Consider the following 23,047-nt stretch of genomic DNA (forward strand, 5'->3'; position numbering starts at 1 on the left):
GAAGGCCAAAAGTTTGAGAATGCTTATTCCAGTTGAGTCTTTCATTAGAATAGCCATCTCTGCTTAAATTGCATTGACCATGTTAGGCACACAGCAGCCTCAACTGTGCTAGTCAGTCTGATGGTAAAGTATTTTTAGCTGAGTACATTACAACCCCAAACAAAATCAGAGTCCTGTTAGTAGGGAAGAAAAGACAGTGAATTTTAGATGTACAACCAGCAAAGACTAAACCAGTGCTGTATAATCCTCAACAGAGCACTCAGTCTATCTGAGATTCAATTTTTTCACACATAAAAAGGGATCAAGGAAAGTATCTCATGGGGTAGATGCCAGGATCTAAGGCATATAAAGTGATTGGCACAACATCTAGCGTTTAGCCTCATTCAAGAAATTTCAGCTATCAGTTACTAAAACTCCTAACAGTCTATCATATGGACATACCTCAATTTCCTTGACAATGCTAATTTATTTTGGTTATTGCATTTATCTTTTGTAATTATAATAACTCCACTGTTATCTAATGCTGCTATGACTAATGTGTGCAGTTTTTCCTTCAACTGCACAATATTCTTAAGAAAAATCATAGAAATTAAATTAATGGATCAAGGGATAAGAACAATTTTAAAACCCTTAATTCATTTTGACAGTTTGCCCTCCAAAATGTTTTTTTACACAGTTGATTTCCACAACAGTTCTCATATCTTCCCTCTAGCTTTATCTCATTGCAGATAGTCGTTAATTGCTAATTTGAAAGATGATTTGGGAAAGGCTATTAATACCACCTTCTCATCAAAGCCCATGTTCTCCTCGTCTTCCTGATCATACATCTTATCTATATATCCCAACCTCCCTTGCCAGATAGGTGTGTTTATGTGGCCAAGTTCTAGTCAGTAGAATACGATGGGCACCAATTCCAGGCTTAGCCCATAAAAGTTTCTGACATGTGTCTCTCCATGTCTGTTTCCTCTTCTGGCTGACCGAGATGGGAACAATGGTGGAAACTCAGGAAGCTACACCCTGAACATGGCAAGCCTCCTTCAGCTGGTCCTTGGATCACTCCCTGAGACCGCCTTCAGCTGATGCCGGCACTCCTGCTCTGTCTTCCTGTGCGGGGACGTGACATGAGCAGGCAAGAAACATCCATAGCAGCGGTCCTTCACATGAGGCTCATGGATCTCTATGGCATCCACAGAGAAAATTTAGGAGTTTGTGAACATGGAATGAGGAAAAAATGTTATTTCTAATTAACTGCAATCTAGCATTTTTTTCTATTACAAACATAGGCCACAAACTAGTAATATCAGTAGTACATGTGACAGGTATCTTTGTATCATGCTACAATTGTAGCAGGTATCAAATTTAGTTCATAGTCAACAAGACCTTGAAATTATGGTAGAAATTAAACCTGATACTATATTTGGTTATTTCATGTTTTATTAAAGAAGCACCTTTATTATCAGATCACAAGTTATTTTAATATTTTATAGCTACATTTCAATATAACTGGTTCTTTGAAATCTTTTAAATTTTATTTTATGTATTTAAAAACAATATTCTAAGAAAAGATCTACCAGACTGCTAATGTGGCCCTGGTACAGAGAGGTTAAGAATGCTTGTTTACTCTATGTTTGAGCCATTTTACATTTTGGGGTCTTTTGTTATACGTTTTAGCATTACCCTAATTTACACAAGTAATAAATGGTGGTGTTGGGATTTAAGTGTTATAAAAATTAAATTTTATGTCATTACATTTTTATATGTATTTAATACATAAATCCTATGAGATTATCATATTTGTTGCAAATGTTTTTACCAGTTCTTGCTTATATTTTAGTTTTATGATGTTTGATGTACTGAAAGGTGTTTATGTGGTTATTTCTATCAGTCTATTTTATGTGGTTTTTATGTTGCTTTCTCATTGAATAAAATCCTTCCCCAATCAAAAATTAGCTACATTTTTACATTAGGGTGCTAACATTAGGATGCTCACCCAAGAGGGTGTGCCATTCACATTATTGTTTACATGAATATAACCCCCAGTTGTACAGCATACAGCTTGCACAACTATACTCAGTAATCCCAGTTTGTTAAATACTATATATTTTATTTTAATTCTTTAAGCCACTTGGAATATATTTCATTCTCTGTTTTGAGGGAGATAAAAAAGAAGGATAATTTTTCTAACAGCAATTTTTGAACAATTTAACTCTTGCACCTCTATTTCCTTTGGAAAACTGCAAGTTCTTTAATAGATATGGGTTTGTTTTTGAAGTGTTCCACGCTAATCTAATACCAGCATCATGTGTTTTTAATTACTGTTAATTTTACTATGTCGTTTAATAGCTGGTTGGACAGGTTTCCCTTTATTAGTCATAATTTTAAAGCTTTTTGATATGCTGAAAAAATCTTCCAGAAAAATTGCAGAATGTACTCTGAGCAGAATGAAACTTTGACAGTTACAAGAAAAATTGTATTTCCATACAAAGAATGATTCCAAGATTTCTTTTATATGTGGCCCTAAAGAAAATATTGTACTTACATTTTACCCACAAATGTATGAGTGATCTCACTTCAACTTTTCTACTTAGACTTAATGGTGTGGTGAGAAGAACTCTGGAAAAGAGTCAGAAATCCTCAACTTGAAACCATATTTAATTTCTTCCAGGTGTCTAACCTGAGACAGGCTGCTTATTGTCTCAAAGTCTTAGTTTCCTTATGAGTAAAATGTGAGTAAAATTTCTATTCTATCTATTACACTGGGTTGCTGTGAAGAGTAAATTAATACATTTGAAATCCCTTTAAAAACTGCAAAGTATTGTAGACAACAAATTAATATTTTATTAAAATTACTGTTTCACTGGAGCTGGAGATTTATTTACTGTTGTCGACACTTGTATCACCACATTCTCTCGAGCAGAATTTGATACAAAACAACTGTCTTGGATATTAGCCAACAAGATTTAGTTTTACTGGAGAAAGCCAACTTATACCTCATTATAAGTTAGTCCCATGACATGGATTCTGAGAATGCTAGTAGACATAGGTTACAATTTATGTAAATACTTTCCAATGTTGAATAGGGTAATTGGGGGAGATGGGTGTTAGTACGCTGACCTGACATGAGCCCAAGTTAAAATTTGGAGATGGAAGCTGAGCATAGTTGTACTAAGAGAATGAGAGCCTGGTTTTAGTTGTATAAAAGAGAAACCTTTTGGAATAGGGGTCAGGATTCCAAATGTTTCAGAGTTGTCCAATTTATATAGGTCAAAGTCCTCTTTGGCAAGGAGCTGTGAGTGCAAGGTGGAACACAGTGGTGATCTATTCAGGAATGCTTATTGTAGAGCTGTACTTTATTTCCTTGCATAACAAACATATTCCTCGGAGAGACTGTACAACACACTGTGTCTTCCAAAATTATATGTACAAATTGTGATTGATATGTTTCTGCTCTAAAATTACTGTAATGTGTGTATAGTCTTCACTGCTGTTGTAGAGAGAGTTGTCATAAGCGTCAACAGGAGGAGAGCATTTCCTGTGAAATGAAGTCCAATACTGTAAATATGTTTACCAAAAATGCAGTGCACTCTTTAAATAGATTCCAGGTGAGGTCTTCTATTGCACTTTTTAAAATAAGAAAAAATTTTCCCAATTATGAGGGGAAATAGTGAGGGATTTATAGGCTCCTACTATGTGCCACTCACATGTTAGGAGTATATTATAATCATAGCAATGAGTGCTCCTATGCACAACAGCTTTGCAAGTTGATTTCTAAGTTTACCACTGTTAAATTTATAAAGCAGAGGCAGTTTTCCATAGTGTATGGACTACAGGCCAGCAAACTAGGTCTGGAAATCAATTCTGGCTCCTCTATAAAAATTACTTGACCTCTCCGATTTTAAGCTTGAATTTTCACTCCATTAAAATGGAGATACCACTACTACTACTAGTACTATGAGTGATGATATTAATACGTACAGGCAATAGCATGTTATTATTAGGTAATAATAAGGATAGTTATCTGATTAAGTTAATAAGTTAAAGAATTTATTCAGTGTCTAAACTTAGTAAGCAATAAATAACTATTGACAAGTATTATAAAGACTGTAGAAATTTTTACTGGTGAAAACAAAATTTTCATATTAAATTATGTTTTCACATACATTTTATTTACATTTTACTAGAATTTATGAAGTTCCCTCTGTAATTTAGAAACTTTTCATTGAGCCTGATGACTAATTCAATCTCTTTAATGTGTATAGCTTCTCAAGCAGATAGCACTCCAACCGTGCTTCATGTTAAGTTTCTTGATTGCTAGCAAAATGCCATTGCAGCGAAACTGGCTAATTCAACTTCTGGCTTCCAGAAACAAAAATAATTTTTTTTTGCAGCCTGACAGATTTGACATAAAGGAATCTATTTTAAAATTCATACATGCATATATACTACATAAAGTGAGCAACTGGCAAGTTTTAACAAACCTATAAAAATAAACTATACTTCCTTAATTTCTCAGAACATTATCATTATTAAAGGGAAAACTAAAATTCCCTTATATTATATTCCAGTGACTTTTGGCTCAATGGCACCCCACTCCAGTACTGTTGCCTGGAAAATCCCACGAATGGAGAAGCCTGGTAGGCTGCAGTCCATGGGGTCGCTAAGAGTCGGACACAACTGAGCGACTTCACTTTCACTTTCCACTTTCATGCATTGGAGAAGGAAATGGCAACCCACTCCAGTGTTCTTGCCTGGAGAATCCCATGGACGGAGAAGCCTGGTAGGCTGCAGTCCATGGGGTCGCACAGAGTCGGACACGACTGAAGCGACTTAGCAGTAGCAGCAGCAGAGAAAAACTAATACACTTAGAATATGCTACAAAGTAGTAAAGAACTTTCCACCCCCAGCTCCCTGCCCCCAACACACACACTTTTCCTGCTAAAGACTTTGATTCTTCCTGCCATCCCTCAGTTCTAATCACACCAACACTTTCACCTAGACAGGTGGGCTCCCATCTGTTTTTTCCTGTAGTTGGAATGCTCCTCTCAAGATACCCTGATGGTTCCTTCACTCATCTCTTTTGGAGATTGACTCAAACGTGACATTTGTGGCAAGACCTACCCTGACCCTCCTCATAAGCAACTGCCTTTTCCCCCAGTACTCTCTGTCTCCATAATATGGACGATTAGTTTCCTCTACAACTCCTGTCAATCACCTTATATACTTTTAATTTTACTTTATATTCTTTATTATTTATTATTACAATGAAATATAAGTTGTATAACAACAGAGATTTCAGTTTAGTTCACAAATCTACCTCCAGTGCCTAGAACCGTCCCTAGTACATAGTAGACACTTAAATTTTGATTGAACAAATACATTCTTTCTTCCAAAGTAAAAGTTTTAATTGGTGAATTGAATATGGAAAAAAATGGACATATACCTTGATGAGACACTAAATATTAAGCACTGCCGACTTTCAGTTTAAGAACAAGAAAAAACTCCAGGAGTTCAACTTATTTAAAACGACATCCACACAAAATGCTATATGACTGAAAGGAATGAAAAAAAAAGGGGAATTCAATGCTAAGTGGGGGAGTGGAGCCTGGGGCACTTAAGGGAATCTTCAAATGCAATGGGGACAATTCACTAATTCATCATATGAGAAACTATTGGAAAATGTGCACAAATGAGAACTTCTGCACTAAAATGAAATAGTGTTCAACTGAGGAATAAGACATATTTTAAACTGTAAATAAAACATGTACTGATGCTATGTTCCTCTTGGTTTTTACACTGAATTATTTGGAGTGAATTTCAAAATGAAATTTTGTAGACCTAGACTATTACTTCAATGGACTATTTCTATTAACAGTTGTACATACAATAAAATTGCCAGTACTACAGTTTTGCAAATAAACTAGCAATATTTTTGTCTTAAATCTGCCCAACTTTTCCAAACTCCACTCTAAGGTCACACTGCACCCTTTGATTGTGATCAGATTGATACATTTAAGCCCTCTTCTTACTTTGAGAATGCCACCCAGACATAAAGGTATTTCAATGCCTATAATGGAGCCAAACAGTACTATGGGAGAAGGAAAGGTGAAATGGAATTCACTTGATTGTTGTGAGGGATGCAACACATCTTACTCATGTAATAAAACCCTAAACATGAGGCAGTATCTGCAACCCTTAGCTGGGTGGTAAAGAGCATGTAAAAATTTCTTCCATGAAACAAGGGAGATGGCTTATCCTTATTAAACAATACAACATTGTGAAAAGGATGATGGTAAAATGATCTACAAATTTTGCATGATATCTTTATGAACTCTGAACTTCCCTGGTGGCTCAGACAATAAAGAATCTGCCTGCAACACAGGAGACCTGGGTTCGATCCCTGAATTCAATTCCTGGGTTGAGAAGATCCCCTGAAGAAAAAAAATGGCAACCACTCCAGTATTCTTGCCTGGAAAATCCCATGGACAGAGGAGCCTGATGGGCTATAGTCCATAGGGTCACAAAGAGTCAGACATGACTGAGAGACTAACACTCTTATGAACTTTTTGGATTATGGAGCCTTTTTATCCCACGTGAAGAGCAAGTGAGTAGCTGTCTGGAAGCAGTGCACAGCAGGGTTTGTGATAATGTTGCTAAGAGAAGAAAAGCTGTTTGCTTCTAATACAGAACTGTGATGACAGAAACTTATATTTTGTTACTTTTGTTATTTAATGTTATCTTTCTCATGGAAATGATTACTAAAAATATCTACCTACTCATTCTAACTTTCATCACTGGTTCTTATAAAGTGCTAAGAATGTTTCTCTAAGTGCTAAGAATGTTTCTCAAAATGTTTAGTTACCATAAACATAGGCCTTGTAACCATATCGCAGAATGAGGAGGACTCCAATATTTCCAAATGTTACAACGACTCCAATAATGTGATTTTTAAAACATTAAAAACAAAAAACATTAAAAATAATGTTATTTTTAACAACATGAATTGTCTAAAAGGTATACTTGATCTGATTTAAACTGTTGTCTCACATTCATGCCTCTATTCTACCTCACTCCCTGAGAGCAGAAGAGGAAATCATTACTTTTATTTCAAAGTCTTTCCTCTTCCAGGCCGTTGTTCCTATTAAATTATCCTTATAATATAAGACTCACGGTTTTTGGTTGAATGGAAGTCAAAAGACATGACTCTAAAATTGTAAACATTACTATATACCACAAATTTTGCTGCATTTGAATAAAATACACAAATACCTCTGGATACTCTGACCAATCTGCTTCAACTCTCTTAGCTGCCCATCCTTTTTATGAACATAATTGAAAACAAGCATTTGAAATCAAAGGAAAAAAACAAAGAATGTGGTGAGCCAATGGACTCTGCCTGGTATGTCTGCTCTATGAGCAGGCAGATCAGGATTTATTCATGGAAACCTAACATCTCGTTTTTCTTGTTCATCCTATGATATCCTTGCTTGTAAGGATATTCCAGAAACACACAGATAATCTTATTTGAAGCTTTCTACTTTCCAATCAGACACCAGGAATCATTGTCACATGTTTACTGTCATGCACTTACAGGTTGAAATCAAAGGAAAAAAACAAAGAATGTGGTGAGCCAATGGACTCTGCCTGGTATGTCTGCTCTATGAGCAGGCAGATCAGGATTTATTCACGGAAACCTAACATTTCGTTTTTCTTGTTCATCCTATGATATCCTTGCTTGTAAGGATATTCCAGAAACACACAGATAATCTTATTTGAAGCTTTCTACTTTCCAATCAGACACCAGGAATCATTGTCACATGTTTACTGTCATGCACTTACAGGTCTAGAGTTTCAGAATTTACAGTATGAGAAAGCCCACTGCTGACATGTTTAGCACTGTCTTCTGCTCAGGCCTTACTTTCCACTTTTCAAAGTGCTTTCTCAAAAAAAGTGAAAAGTAACCATTTCCCTGTGAGAGTTACATTGCCATATGTATCCAGCTGAGGCATTAAGGAAGTTAAAGTAAAAAATAGTGCAAAATAATTTTTAAGTGTTCAAAATCTGTTTAACAGTATCAAGTAAATGTGACATAATTACTGGATCATTTTTCAATCCTCAATATATGCAGTGTGTTGACACAATACTTCATAATCTTCTATCTAATTTTACTTGAAATCTTTCCAACATCTTTGTTACCTGGGTTTAGCAGGGATCTGAAATAGAATGATTGAGCTCCCTTTTTGATCACTACCTATGACAACACTTTGGCAGTAGTCCTAACTTTTCTTTTAAGAGGTTTAACTTTTACAAGAGCAAGTAGCATGGGTGTCTTATTTAAGCACTTCTCCCATTTTTCAGTAATCTAAAACAGATCATTTAAACCAATAAAATATCTGAAGGATAACTAAATTATTAATGATAATAATTACACATTTCCTATTTTTCAACCCCTTTTCAAAGCACCTAACACACTGAGAGACTTCACTTTCACTTTTCACTTTCATGCATTGGAGAAGGCAATGGCAACCCACTTCAGTGTTCTTGCCTGGAGAATCCCAGGGACAGGGGAGCCTGGTGGGCTGCCATCTGTGGGGTCGCACAGAGTCGGACACGACTGAAGTGACTTAGCAGCAGCAGCAACACACTTCATGTCATTTCACTCTCATAACAACCCTGTGGGAAGGATTGACTGTTATGCAGAACCTGTTTTATAGATGAGGGAGCTGCAGTATAGTGTCTTTCTTATCCATAGGGAGGACCAACTCCACCCAAGGTCAAACGGCAAAGCATGAAACTTATCTTGACTAATAAGCTTGTTTAACAGATGGAAACTTCATCTTTGCAAAAGTTAAACTTCTTCAAATATTTCAACTAGTAAAATGTCTAAAAGAACACATGAGCAATTTCAGATTGTCCTATGCATACCAGAGATTTGGAGCATGGCTTCATGCAATTAAAACTAAAAGCATATCATCCTAGGTATGTTTTCTCGATTTTTTAGAATCTCAGTTTGCTTGTCTTCCATAGTCTCAATATTAATATTGATTTAATGAGAATTAAAATAAACTAATAAACATGTAAGGACCTAATAGCTTCGGTTTATCTTAGGTTCTTAATACATATTAATTTTCTCTTTCTTGCAGATCCAATATCCAAATTATATGATACATACTTTGATTCTCACCCTGCACTGAAAATTCAGATCTAACTTATTAAAACTTTTTAAGAATCCTTGCTCTTAAATTTCTCATGTTTAAATACTCCATTGTATAAATGAATTCCATTTTATAGCTTAGTTTCATATTTCTATCTTCTATTCCAAATCTCTCTTTAATATTACAACTCTTGTCAAGTTCAATAGGAGTTGTAATTTCTAACAACTGACCTAGGAGAAAAATTACTTTCGTCCCTATTGAATGTCCTTCCTACTTATATATGGCAGAGGTCATTGTTACACTGAAAGTCTATGGTTGTAGTTCAGATTCTAGTGCAACTTTTATCTACTTTAACCTGTTATTAAAATTTGGTCTTTTTCCTTTAAATATGAAGCTCAGTCATGTAGAGTGTAAGTATCACTGCTTGTGAGTGTGCCATGGAGGCATCTCAGTCACATAAAGGGAAACAAAAAACTTCTCATCAAAGATTTAAATTCTAGAGGGAAATATATTTCTAGACTTAAATGATTTCCCATGTTGATGCATTTCTTCTGTTTCTTTGTAATATGATTATTTTCACAATTGTTCTGCAACATGTCTTTACTTAAATCTCTGAAACCTTGATCTTAATTGATACACAATCCTCTACCTACTGAAGAATATTACAGGTAGAAGAACGCAATAAATTCCCATAAATAACTGTCTTGCTTATCTCAGAGGTGTACAAAATATTTTCTAAAGCCCTGTCTGCAAAGTCAGTGTGAACCAAGGAGAAACATCACAATAATTCACACATAATATGCCAATATATTTATATATTCCAAGGCCATGAATAAGAAAGACAAATTATTATTAATAATTATTATAATAGCTATTTCTAATCCTTAGATATATATAGTATGCATCTCCATTTAGCAGCTAAATAAATGTAATGCTAACTCCATGTGATTAGGCTATATAATCTACTATTATGTTTGGCTTAAGACTAGATTTTCAACATATTTTTTTAAGGTTCTGCCTGGTCTCAGTCACTGTATACCTTCTCCTCTCCTCCCAGTGTGACTGTAAGACTCAGCCTTATCCGCTCCCCCATCACATCCAAGGACCATGACTTGTTTTCATCAGAAATAATGACTTCCTATGGTAGTAATTTTCAGTAGGGTGGGAGAAAATAGGGAAATCAAATCCAAAAGGGTGTTGATCCAAGGAAAAAAAAGAGAAGGGTCAAACTAGTTTGTGGTGCCTTCTGATGCCTTCTCTCCCCCATATTCTCCAGGCTAAATTCTGACCAGAGGCAAGAAAATGTTGAAAGTAGTCTGGCTAAATACTCTAACACTCACAAAGCTACCCTGGAAGCAGTTTAAACAGCATGACGTTTGAGCATGTGTGGCTTCTACCTCGGTTACCAGTCCCACTCTCCACCTCAGGCTCGATTTCATTTTGCTAGGCTCCTGCTAAGTTCCCAGGCACTTTCTACTCAGGCGCGCATTACCCACCCAAGCCCCTGCCAGGTTCTTGCTTGCCTCCTCCCTCGGACTGTACTGTTTGTGTGCGCTGCAGCACAAGGCAGCATCTTAAATCTGAAAAGGCTTTGAGAAACCATTGACTAGAGTATCGTCCTTTGTGAAAACCAAGAATCAAAACAAAACTTTCCAGTTAAGTGCTAAAGGACTGGCATGAGTATGGCTCATCATTCAATATGTTTTCCTTCTCACTGTGACCCAGAGTGGTGTGTTTTCTATAAATTAAGATATTCCTTACCCAGACTTGACATATGTGTCCTCCCTTCTCAAGTTCGCTTCCTTCCTGGGTGTTACACTGACTGGGTCTTGTCCCACCAGCAGAGACATCTCTCTCTTGCACACAACACAGGTCTGTACAAGGAATAGGTGATGGTCTCCATTCAGATCTCCTTGCTATAGAATAACTTATTCTTTCTCAGTTCAGAGAAACCAGGAGGTGTCTGGCGGCATCTGTTAAACAGATAGAAAAATGCCACTTAACCTGAAGAAATAGAGTCAAGATACTGATTTTAAAACCTGTTCCATTTCCAGCTTTTCTATCACGTGGCCTGTTGCTTATGTATCTCCTGCTTCCACCACAATCACATGTGCTTCAGAAGTGGTCCTGGTGTGAGAGACTGAAGCTTGAAAAGCTTTCTCTAATGGAAACAATGTGAGATGTAGCTGAAATAGTGCTATTATTATCATTGTTTAAATCTATTAAGGTTTAAATAGCTTTTTTTTCTCTTCTACTCTTTTCTAAGAACATAATTAGCAGATACACAAAATTTCAATGGAAAAAAAATATGTTTTAAGAGCTAAACAACTAATTTCAAAATTAACCCACATTTTAACTCACATAATCCATTAAAAAGTTCACAGGTACCAGGACTTATCAGTTTAAAGCTGTCTCTAGTTCTTGTGATATTTGTGGATGGTGTTTCAATACAACTGAATTTCTTTCCTTGATATTCTCTTGTTCAGCATTGACAGTTAAGGGTTTACATATCAAGATGTGTAAGAGGTAACAATTCATTCTCAAATGCCTGTTAAAGCTCTTTTATTCCTAGCTGCATGGGCAAAAAAAGGATTCTACATAATGTAAAGCAAAAGACAGAGTTAAAAGGTCAAGGTTCTGAACAAAATTGGCCAGGGCCTGGCTGTTTGACCTCAGGTTGGTTACTTCAGCTTACAGTGAGTCATATTCCACATCTATCAAATACCCTCAGTCCTTGTTTGTAAAATACGGAAAAGTCCTTGAGAAAATTCACTATGTGTTATAATGCAGAGTACACTTACCATTGAGAAGAGTGTGTTTAAGGGCTCATAGTCCTCTTTTTGTGAACATAAAATCAACCTATGTTCCTGGAAATGCATAGGCTGTCAGGATTGCAGAAAAAGAAGGCATTTAATATACCAAGGGGTTTTACTAACCAAACACTGGGTTCTACAGTCAGATACTCAGGAAGAGGGGCCGGCAATCTTTTGTCTAATGAATCTGTGAAATTCATCTTTCTATAGCCAAAGAAATTGCTCTATCAGAAGGAGAAAAAAGGGAGACTAGGTTATATATGGGCGTACTCTTATTTAATAAAACCTAGGGAAAGCTAATTGCTCCTGGCTGAGGTCAGGAGGGATATGACAAAAGTGAAAATGTGAATTTGCTTTACAAACTTTCCCAGTGTGTGGACATACAATGAATGACCCATCCAGGGCTCTAATTTTGTACAGGGCCACAAAAACAGGCAAATGTTTCTAAGATGGGCAAAATGAACCCAGCAGAATAATGATCAGGCAATTCAGATGCAGACTGCAAGTCTAGAGGAAAAGGGTGGGAATTTGCAGTTATGATGGGTAAAATAACTGACTTCAGTCGTGAAGTGTTAAATGTGTGTTTGCTTTGTTAGGGATGAGTTAGGTTGATCAAGCGCTGTCTGTGGTTGTGGTAACTAAGAAGAAAATGACTGTGTGCTGTGAGTGCCTGGCAAGTGGTCTCACCCTGTGTGACTCTGAAAAAAAGTCCGTATTACTGTTTCCATTGGCCAAGAATGGGATCATTTCTAGGTCATGAAAAAAATGCATATAAATTATATAAGCACAGCAATGTGCATTATGTCACAATGTGATGCAAACTCTAGTTAGTAGGCATTAGTACTGTTAAACACAGGGAATATGAAAAAGGGTGTTGAAAGTGAGATAGCAAAACTATGTGACTAATAATACTTTGACGTAGAGGCAAGGAAGTGTCTCCAGTGTTGGAAAGACCGTAAGTTCTGACATATCAACTCAGCATGTCCATATTAACAAACTACTCTAGGCTTAGGACTGTGCCCCATACTGTGAGGGGTTAATTCAAGGGAGAATAACCAGCAAGGGAAGACCATTTCTTATGAAAAACAACAAGAACAACAGACGCATGTTCAAGTGCTATATTGTAAGCCTCCTATAGGAATTGAGAGAAGAAATCATTCAGAATAAAAATGAAATGAAAATTTACGATGGCTCATAAACGATCATATTTGACCAGCAGGAAACACACAGTGTGACAGAAAATTAACTATATAATTTTAGAAAGGTTATTCATTTTCTCTGAGCTTCAGCTTCAGTTTTTGAAAGTGAAGAACCACTCCAGTAAGAATAAGCAAGACTCACTGGTAATGTATTCTATGCATAATTTCAAACTATACTTTCACACTAGATTACAAAATGTTATTTTACTCTTAATGCCTTAACTTTGTGTTCCATAAATTAAAACTTATTAGATCAGAAGTTTCCAGATTTGAAGTTCTATAATATGTCAAAATTGACTGAAGTCAGTGGGGATAAAAACAAAACATAACTATTAAATTAACAACAAAGAATGGATCAGGCAGTGTATATGGAGAGGTAATAACTGTATAATTTCTGGTGGAGTTATCCTTTAGAATACAAGTTGGAAATATCTATTATGTATATCTTTTGATCTAATAATTCCATTTCAAGTTATCTAAGGTCTAGCTGTAGTGTAGAAAATCTATAGTGTAACTGTGCTCACTGCAACCTTGATCAATAGAGCATAGATTTAGATATAACTAAATAAAAAAACAGAGGACTGATTAAGGAAATTGGTGGAATACCACAAGACTACTGAAACTACTGAATTAAATTCACCCATTCCTATCCATTATAATTCACTGATTCCTAAAATGTCGCTGTTCACTCTCTCTTGCCATCTCCTGCTTGACCATGCCTAAGGACCTAACAGAAGCAGAAGAGATTAAGAAGAGGTGGCAAGAATACACAGAAGAACATACACAAAAGGTTTTAATGACCTGATTAACCACGATGGTGTGGTCACTCACCTAGAGCCAGATATACTGGAGTGTGAAGTCAAGTGGGCCTTAGGAAGCATTACTATGAAGAAAAATAGTGGAGGTGATGGAAATCCAGCTAAGCCATTTCAAATTCTAAAAGAATGCTGTTTAAGTGCTGCACTCAATATGCTAGCAAATTTGGAAAACTAAGCAGTGGCCATAGGACTGGAAAAGGGCAGTTCATTCCAATCCCAAAGAAAGGCAAAGCCAAAGAATGTTCAGACTACCATACAATTGTGTTCATTTCACACAGTAGCAAGGTAATGCTCAAAATCCTTCAAGTTAGGTTTCAACAGTACATGAACTGAGAACTTCCAGATGTACAACCTGGATTTAGAAAAGGCATAGGAACCAGAGGTCAAATTGCCAACATCTGCTGGATCATAGGAAAAAGCAAGGGAATTCCAGAAAAATATCTATTTCTGTTTCATCAACTATGCCAAAGCCTTTGACTGTGTGGAAAACAACAAACTGTGGGAAATTCTTAAAGAGATGGGAATACCAGACATTACCTGCCTCCTAAGAAACCTGTATGCAGGTCAAGAAGCAACAGAAACAGACATGGAACAATGGACTGGTTCCAAATGGGGAAAGAAGTACATCAAGGCTGTATATTGTCATCCTGCTTAGTTAAGTTATATATAGAGTACATCATGTGAGATGCCAGGCTGGATGACTCACACACTAAAATGAAGATTACCTGGAGAAGTATCAACAGCCTCAGATATGCAGATGATACCACTCTAATGGCAGAAAGGGAAAAGGAACTAAAGGGTAGAAGAGGAGAATGAAAAAGTTGGCTTAAAACTCAACATTCAAAAAACTAAGATCATGGCATCCAGTCCCATCATTTCATGGCAAATAGATGGGAAAAAAGTGGAAACAGTGGCAGAGTTTATTTTCTTGGCTCCAAAATCACTGCAGACAATGACTGCAGCCATGTAACTAAAAGATGCTCACTCCTTGGAAGAAAAGCTATGACAAACCTAGACAGCATGTTAAAAAGCAGAGACATCACTTTGTTGACAAAAGTCCGTATAAGTCAAATCTATGGTTTTACCAGTAGTCATGTATGGATATGAGAGTTGAACCATAAAGATGGCTGAGAGCCTAAGAACTGTTCCTTTTGAACTATGGTGTTGGAGAAGACTCTTGAGAGTCCCTTGGACTGCAAGGAGATCCAACCAGTCCATCCTAAAGATCAACGCTGAATATTCACTGGAAGGACTGATACTGAAGTTGAAGCTCCAATACTTTGGCCACCTGATGTGAAGAGCCAACTCATTGGAAAAGACCCCGATGCTGGGAAAGATTGAGGACAGGAGGAGAAAGGGGTGACAGAGGATGAGATGGTTGGGTGGTATTACCGACTCAGTGGACGTGACTTTGAGAAAACTCCAGGAGGCAGTGAAGACAGGGGAAGCCGGGTGTGCTGCAGCCCCTGGGGTCACAAAGAGTCAGACACAACTTAGCTCCTGAACAACAACTAAAACTTCTGCTACTGATAGTTATAAAGACTGCAGTGAAGGCAACCCAAACGTCCATCCGAGTGGGACTAGATGAAAAAGACTAGTGGTACAGTCAGCGTTGCATTACACACAGGCACAGGAATGACACAGAGTGATAGACAACATAATGCAGAAGTCTTAGGGACTTCCCTGTGGTCCAGTGGTTAGGAATCTGCCTTGCAATGAAGAGGACGCAGGTTTGATCCCTGATGAGAGAACTAAGATCCCACATGCTGCAGAGCAACTAGGCCCACGAGCTGAAACTCCTGGGCCTGCACACCACAATCAGAGAGTCTATGTGCCACAGTGAAGGATCCCACGTGACACAATGCAGATCCTGTGTGCCACACTAAGACCTGATTCAACCAAATAAATAAATAAATAAAAATTTTTAAATGTCTTAGTTATAAGCTTATTAAATTTAAAAAGTAGATTCTAAAAGATTACATTCAGGATACTAAACTCTTTATAAAGTCAGAAATAAGATATAAACTGTAAATACAACTCATAATTTATATATGGATATATATGAGAAATATATACATATATAATATATACAATATAACATGTATATTTCAAATATATGCAGTAAGGGAATGATAAAAATGGAATTTTGAATGATTACTATCTTCAGTGGGAGGAAGGCAGAGGGAGAAATGGGGGAGGTAGTGTTTGAGGTAGGCTATCACCAAGCTCATAGCTTTTGGGGGGATGGTGGTGAATTTACTAGGGAATTTATAGTATTACAAATAAAGTATATGTTCAAGCCACTAATGAGAATGTTGTTATGAACCAAGAACTATGATTCCTGCCATTATGTATATACCTAAGGGCCAAAGTGGGGAAAAGGATTAAGACACATTTTTTAAAAAATACAAAATACTTTGTAACGATTCATTAATGAAAACACTAAAAGACAATAAACAAATACAGGCTTTGTTACTGTGGTGACTATGTATTTTCGTTTTCAAACTTTTAAAAACATATTATTTTAATGAGAACAAATATTTAAACTCCTTAAAAATTGTATACAGAAAACCATGGGTCTGTAGGCCAATTAACTTTTGTAAGCATGAAGAAGACAAATGAAATACTATAAAATTGATCAGCATTTCATCAGGTTCTTGACCAATTCCCATTGCTGGGGGACCCGAGAGGAGTAACTACTGACCTTGCACTGACAACTAATTGAAGAATCAATCAAGAAAAAGAAATGTGACTATTTGTAAGAGCACATGCCAGATCCAATTCGTAATGAAAAGTTACATTAACTCTTAGAAAAATCTCTATCTAGCATTGACCCAGAGTATGCAACTGCTGGGTTTCAAACATGACTGACATGCCCTCCTGTTATTTCTGCAGAGGCTGTATGTAGAAGAATTTTAGATTAACATATATAACATGGGCTTTAAGTCCATCAGCTGAATGTTGATGTGGAGGAAACCAATAAGAATAGGCCGTGATTCATAATACAAGCAAATTGATTGGACACTTTGACAATGATGTTTAGAGAGCACGACACTGCTGCATGCTTGGATGTTAATGCACTAGGAGGCTCGATCAGAATTAGAAAAAATATTATACCAAATTATGCTTTTATAAAAGATTTAGCTATTAACCTTTCTTGTACAGATATTTTAGATCATTTTCCACCTCTTTTAGCTTATAAGCTATAAGCCATATCACTTTAAAAAACATAATGATAATTTTCATTATATCTGAAGGATTCTAGATGAATTAGATGAGTGGCATACTTTGCAGCACTGTATCATATATATTTTCCTCTAATTTAGTATTTTCTTTCTAGTACACCATCTATAATCCACATAAATCAATTTCACAGTGTATTTATTCCAGTTTTATTTGATCAGTAATTGAAAAAAAAATCTTCTTGGGCAAGAAGTAACTTTCAGAAAATAATCTTTTGGGGGAATTTAAATATCTTTCCTTTCTTTTTTTTGTCTTTTGTGCTGTTTCTTATAGCAAAATAAAAACTGGAAAATATTTTGTGAAGTAATTACTTATAATTTAATATCAATCATATTTTATGATCAAAGTGTCTTGATTTTCTCTTCTTTCAAGTTATTTAAAGGCTATGGGCTTCTATGATGAGTATGGAAGGTTATGTGATAAAATAAAACAGAGCCTCAGGTTTGAAAGAAAAATAGGTGAGTTTGAATTCTCATGCTGCCACCTTGGAAAAAACATGTAAATCCTCTAAAACTTATTTTATTTCCTAACCTGTGGGAAGGAATGACATGAAAGTACCCAACATAGCTCACAAGATTCTTTGGAAACTAAATATATAAATGTCTATTCAAATGAGCAAAACTCACGTTGTTTTTAACAATAAAAGGACTTAAGGGCAAGCTCCCCTCCCAGAGTAAGGTGGACCAGGTTGTAACAAGAGCACGTGGGATTTTTTGTAAGGAATTAAGGAAAAGTCTCTCTTTGGAGCTCAGGCACCCAGTGTGGGACAATGCCAACACCTCCATGCTTTCTGGAGGGTGAGCATGGTTGAGCTTGCGCTCTGCAGACAGGGCTGAACTGGAAGACTAAGAGCTCCAGGGCAAGCACCTATATAGCTGGGCTGCTGTGGACACTGTAGACATGAGGCATCACTGTCAGAAAGTAGAAAGAAACACATGTGCACTCTTATAAACTTAGCACCTCGTCTAACACTTCTTGTGCTGCTATATATCAAGACACGTATTTCAAGATATGTATTCGGTTGTTTTGCATTTTAAAAGTATTTAAATTTTTCATGTTAATGTAGAAATAATAGAAGTAACAAAATCAAGAAGAAAAAATTACTCACAATACTACCTCCAGTACCACTACTGGCCATATTTCCACTATTACCATTACTACTATTCACATATAACCACTAGTAACATTTTGGAGAATAGTTTTTCTAGTTTATTTTCAATGTGTATAGATGAAATAAATGTATCTTTAAAATAGGACCATAAAAGAAATAAATGTTTTGAAAACTACCTTTAACATTTAGCAACATATCATCAAAATATTGATCAATATAGATTAACATCATCACCTGTGATGACTGGGCTTTCCTGGTAGCTCAGCTGGTAAAGAATCTACGTGCATATGTACCACAGCTTTCTTATCCATTCATCTGCTGATGGACATCTAGGTTGCTTCCATGTCCTGGCTATTATAAACAGTGCTGTGATGAATATTGGGGTACATGTGTCTCTTTCAATTCTGGTATGTGGAGGGAGGAGGGAGGAGGGTTCAGGATGGGGAACACATGTATACCTGTGGTGGGTTCATTCTGATATATGGCAAAACCAATACAATATTGTAAAGTTAAAAATAAAATAAATTAAAAAAAAAAAGAATCTACGTGCAATTCAGGAGACCCCAGTTCGATTCTGGGTTGGGAAGATCTCCTGGGAAGGGATAGGCTACTCACTCCAGTATTCTTAGGTTTTCCTGGTGGCTCAGCTGGTAAAGAAACTGCCTGCAATGCAGGAGACCTGGGTTTGATCCCTGGGTTGGGAAGATGACCTGGAGAAGGAAGCAACTACCCACTCCAGTATTCTTTGGCTTCTCTGGTGGCTCAGCTGGAAAAGAATCGGCCTGCAATGTGGGAGACCTGCGTTCTATCCCTGGCTTGGGAAAGATCCCTCGGAGAAGGGAACGGCTACCCACTCCAGTATTCTGGACTGGAGAATTCCATGTACAGTATAGTCCATGGGCTTACAAAGAGTCGGACATGACCAAACAACTCTCACTTTCACTTTGTGATGATTGGATAGAATTCCACTTTATAGATACATGAATTATTCAAGCAATAATGTCTGGCAGCACATTTATATTATTTTCACTTTTTCCCTATTATAAATAATAGTGTAAAATATAGATCACATTTTTATGACTCCGATTATTGAAACAAATTCTTGAAAGTGGAATTTCTGAATTAAATACATTGCTTCCATTACACTTTAGAAAGTTTCTACTAATTTTACTTCTGCCAGCATCTGAGAGCTTATTTTTTTCAGTCTCAGCTGTATGGGGCATTTTCCTTCTCTTTGACTCTGATAGCTGATGAGAATGGAGAGTCATGATTACTGCTGCTGCTGCTGCTGCTAAGTCGCTTCAGTTGTGTCCGACTCTGTGCGACCCCAGAGACGGCAGCGCAGCAGGCTGCCCCGTCCCTGGGATTCTCCAGGCAAGAACACTGGAGTGGGTTGCCATTTCCTTCTCCAATGCATGAAAGTGAAAAGTGAAAGTGAAGTCGCTCAGTCGTGTCCGACTCCTAGCGACCCCATGGACTGCAGCCTTCCAGGCTCCTCCGTCCAAGGGATTTTCCAGGCAAGAGTACTGGAGTGGGGTGCCATTGCCTTCTCCCATGATTACTAGTAAGATCAAATGTTTCTATCATATATTATGAATCATTTATATTTCTGATTTTGTACCTTGCCTGTTCATATCCCTCACTCACTTTCCTACCTGGTTATATGTTCTTTTTGTTACAAGTTTGTAGGCTTTCTATGTATTAAAGACATTGACCCCTTTCTATCGCATATATTTTCACTTCTCTATAATATGCTCTTGTCACTTGAATTGTGATATTTTTCTCCACTCAAATGTCTTAAATTATTTAACTAGATCCTTCCTTTTTTGCCTGGGGCCTTGATTAAAAGGATTTTCTTCACCTATAAATATGGACCATATTTTCTACTAGTAGTTTTAAATTTCATTATATGTATTTATATTTAATCCATTCAGATAATTAATTTTACTTTAAGGTGTGGATTAGGGCTCTAAATTTATTTTGTCAAGTGGTTCATTGGTTTCCACAATAATTTTTATAAAATTGTACACCTTTTCCTCCCTGATTTTAAATGACATTTTTATTATAAACTAAATTCTTCCTTGTAGTTTTCTCTGTATCTGAACTTGTTCTGTTACATTGATCTATGTTGTCACAAGCTTCATATGACTTTAAATTTTGAAGCTTTATAATGTTTGCTTCAGCAGTATATGAACCGAGAACTTTCAGAGGTATGAAAGGGGTTTCAAAAAGGAGAAGGAACCAGAGATCAAATTGCCAACATTTGCTGGATCGTGGAGAAAGTAAAGGAATTCCAGAAAAATATCTACTTCTGCTTCACTGACTATGCTAAAATCTCTGACTGTGTGGATCACAATGAACTGTGGAAAATCCTTAAAGAGATGGAAATCCCAGACCACCTCACCTATCTCCTGAGAAATGTGTATGCAGGTCAAGAAGCAACGGTTAGAACCAGACATGGAACAATGGAAAGGTTCCAAATTGGGAAAGGAGTACAACAAAGCTCTATACTGTCACCCTGCTTATTTAACTTATATGCAAAGTACCTCATGCCAAATACCAGGCTGGATGTCTCTCAGGCTGGAGTTAAGATTGCTGGAAGAAATATCAACAACCTCGGATATGCAAATATTACCACTCTAATGGCAGAAAGTGAAGAGAAACTAAAGAGCCTCTTGATGAGGATGAAAGAGAAAGTGAAAAAGCTGGCTTGAAATTCAACATTCAAAAAAGATCATGGCATCCGATCCCATCACTTCACGGCAAATACATGGGAAAACAATGGAAACTGTGACAGACTATTTTCTTGGGCTCCAAAATCACCACAGATGGTGACTGCAGCCATGAAATTAAAAGATGCATGTTCCTTGGAAAGAAAGTTATGACCAATCTAGACAGCATATTAAAAAGCAGAGATATCACTTTGCCAACAAAGGTTTGTATAGTCAAAGCTATAGTTTTTCCAGTAGTCATGTATGGATGTGAGAATTGGACCATAAAGAAAGTTGAGTGCCTAAGAACTGAAGCTTTTGAATTGTTGTGCTGGAGAAGACTCTTGAGAGTCCCCAGATCTGCAAGGAAATCAAACCAGTCAATCCGAAAGGAAATCAGTCCTGAATGGTCATCGGAAGGACCGATGCTGAAGCTGAAGCTCCAATATTCTGGCCATTGATGTGAAGAGCCGACTCATTTGGAAAAGACCCTGATGCTGGGAAAAATAGAAGGCAAAAAGAGAAGTGGGTGGCAGAGGATTAGATGGTTAGATATGATCATGGACACAATGCACATGAGTCTGAGAAAACTCTGGGAGACAGTGGAGGACAGAGGAACTGGGCATGCTGCAGTCCACAGGGTTGCAAAAAAATTAGCAACTGAACAACAACAAAATATTGTCTTAAAAGTTCATGAAATATGTCCTATAATTATTCTGTTTCAAAGCTTTCTTGACTCATTATTCCCTGTTTAGTTTTCAAGTTAAATTTTAAGATCATTTGGTTGAATTCTATAGAAAAACAGTAAGGATTTTGACAGCAGTTTTCTCAAATATTAATATATAGGTCATCTTAGGAACAGCTGACTTTTTAGAAAAGTTCTCCCATTCAAAACATGGTAGTTGTCTCTACATAAGCATGTAGTTCCTAATATTTCTCAAGAAAATTTTAACAAAATTCCTGTACAATTCTTGTGAGATGTATTCTAATTTATCAGAAGTTTTTGTTTTACACACATATTTACTTATTCAGTATATTCATTAACACATTGTATTTCAGGTTTTGGGCTAAGTCTGATGCTTAAGAGAGACCAATAGCTAAGGCAACACTATTCAACAAAAATACGATGTGAGAAACATTTCTAACTTTTAAAACACTAGGAGCTAACACTAAAAAAGTAAAAGAAACATGAAATCTATTTTAATGATATGCTTTATTTACCCAGTATATCAAAAATAATCATTTTAACCTGTACCCAATATAAAAATTGAGATAATTTATGTTCTTTCTTAATCTACATCTTCAAAACTCAATGTGTATATTACACTTATAGCACTTCTTAATTTGGACTAGCCACATTTCAAGTGCTCAAAAACCACATGTTTAGTGGCTACCAAACTTTATAGTATAGGACTAGATAATTTGGTGTCATTAGAACCAGGATCATAAACAAAGCTTTTCTGCCCTTGAAGTTGGTCCAAGTAGAGTGATTGGTGAGTATGAAAAGACAGCCTGCAACAAAAAACAAAGAAGGGACTGAGTTAAATACCAAAGAGAAACCTGTGGAAGGACAGAGAGAGAATGGCTTAACAAGTAGCATAAAATAAGAGAAGATTTGAGACTTGAGAGATGGAAAAAAGATTTCTAGGAGCAGGACTAGAGTTTCTAAGTTAGAGAACTTCACTGGCTTATCAAGTTGGATCTTCCAGGTATAGCTGGATATCTTATAAATTTAACAGCATGAGAAGTAACAACCAACAAGTGTTTTAAACTGAGCCTCTAACAAATTCAGGTACTTTGAGAAGAATTTTGACTGTGTAACAACTTCTAATGAATCTAAAATATTTAGTTTTTCAGTTCAGTTCAGTCACTCAGACATGTCTGACTCTTTGCAACCCCATGAATTGCAGCACGGCAGGCCTCCCTGTCCATCACCAACTCCCAGAGTTCACTCAAACACATGTCCATCGAGTCGGTGATGCCATCCAGCCATCTCATCT

At 36.6% G+C, this 23,047-nt stretch overlaps 1 protein-coding gene across 9 annotated transcripts in view; it reads right to left on the bottom strand.

Annotated features, from left to right (window-relative positions):
• CCNH (cyclin H) overlaps positions 1–23,047 on the bottom strand; it is a 420,860-nt gene that overhangs the window by 296,282 nt on the left and 101,531 nt on the right. For all 9 annotated transcript variants that reach the window (XM_086412928.1, XM_086412920.1, XM_086412939.1 and 6 more), the window contains exon 2: positions 10,914–11,125. The gene's annotated coding sequence lies outside the window, so the exon portion shown is untranslated. The remainder of the gene's footprint in view (positions 1–10,913; positions 11,126–23,047) is intronic.

The sequence above is a fragment of the Bos grunniens genome, chromosome 7 (assembly GCF_055505025.1).
Source record: "Bos grunniens cultivar Pamir isolate PY7600 chromosome 7, Bosgru_T2T1.0, whole genome shotgun sequence".
In the NCBI taxonomy this organism is placed as follows: domain Eukaryota; kingdom Metazoa; phylum Chordata; class Mammalia; order Artiodactyla; family Bovidae; genus Bos; species Bos grunniens.